Genomic DNA, 1,537 nt, shown 5'->3' with positions numbered 1-1,537 from the left:
AGACATGGATGGGCAGCAGTGAGACTGGGTGATACAGCTTTTGCAATTGTATATTTTACAGCTGCATCTTTCAAGTGTGGAAACTTCTGCAACAAGTGATCACAGCAAACGAGAACATTTTAACCTGCAGCCTTTCATCTTCCTATAAAACAGAATTTAAACAGAAAACAAGTAAGTGTGAAACTAGTCTTATTTTAGGTGTAAGACCATCTGCTGGTAAAGCCGAGATTAGAACAGTTCACAGGAAAATCATGATTTCAAATTAAACAGATAACAGTGATTCTCCTATTGAGCAACCCCAAACTGGGATAGGAAAGGGCTACCTTGAAAGGCGAAAGCAGGACTTTTTCCTTTTCTTTCTTTTTAAAGAAGTCCTGCACATTGATCACAGACCCTTTTAGGCAACTTAACAACAACAACAAAAATTATTAGTATAGAGAAAAGAAGTGAAGAAAAAAAGAAGCCAAATCTATAGTGGTGAGCACAGAGGAGGAACCTGGCTGGGCCCTTGTGATGAGGAAAGTTGAACCAGGCATTCAGGGAAAAGGGGGAACAGAGCAAGAAACAAAGGCTGTGGGGAGGGTGGTAATGACTTGACTTTCAGGGTGGCATCAGAAAGGACCTTTTTTTCTGTCAAGGGCCATGAACAGATATTTTAGGAAGGGACAAAACATAAGAAAGGATAATTAATTTTCTAGTTGAAGAGGATTACATTAGGAGTCTGTAAACTCCTGAAAGTAAGAGCTATACAGTGACTTCTTTGATACAAGGACAGTTTACATTTACAGAGTAACTCCAGTGTGATGGTCCATGTGGGCACACCCTATTGGACAAGGCTCTGCTTTGGCCTTCATGGAGCTTACCATGGAACCCCTTTGTAAGAGGGGCTTTAATAGGCACATGTACACTTGAAGCCTTTGGTGGCCTCCTCTACCCTCCTCATCAAGAAAGTTTCCTTTCTTGAAACTCTTCCCTCTCCCCCCTTCCTTGGTCAGTCTTTAGTTACAGCTAAAGTCACAGTGCAGTATGGTGGGCTGTTGTCCTGGGGCCTTCTTGAAATTATGGATTATATTTTGCTTAATACATATTCATTGGCTAATTAAATAATTGAATGAAACTATATGCCCCAAGGGGATTTGAGACACCATACAGAAATACCTAAAAGTGATAGTGTAAAACAAAATAAATGCAGAAACAAAGAAAGGGTGAAATTGGGGCAAAGGGAAAACAGGTTAGTAAAAGTCAGGGATATCCAAGAATAATTAGACACATTTAAACTGGATTTTGGAAAGTGGATGAAGGTTTTCTAGGAAGAGAAGCAAGGTTGAAAGAATTCTAGGCTGAGAGTTCTGGTATGTGGCATGTTTGGAGAACCGTGATGCTAGGACCTGGGGCAGGAGGGGATGAAGAAGTGAAGAGGTTGATGGTCTGGAGATGCAGGTGGGAGTTCTGTCATGGAGGGCTCTATGGAACGTGCTGTGGGGTAGGATTTAATTCTGTAGGAAACTGGGAGTCCCAGAGTATCATGATTGGATCT

The sequence above is a fragment of the Eubalaena glacialis genome, chromosome 4 (assembly GCF_028564815.1).
Source record: "Eubalaena glacialis isolate mEubGla1 chromosome 4, mEubGla1.1.hap2.+ XY, whole genome shotgun sequence".
NCBI classification, from domain to species: Eukaryota; Metazoa; Chordata; class Mammalia; order Artiodactyla; family Balaenidae; genus Eubalaena; species Eubalaena glacialis.
This window is presented reverse-complemented; position numbering follows the sequence as displayed.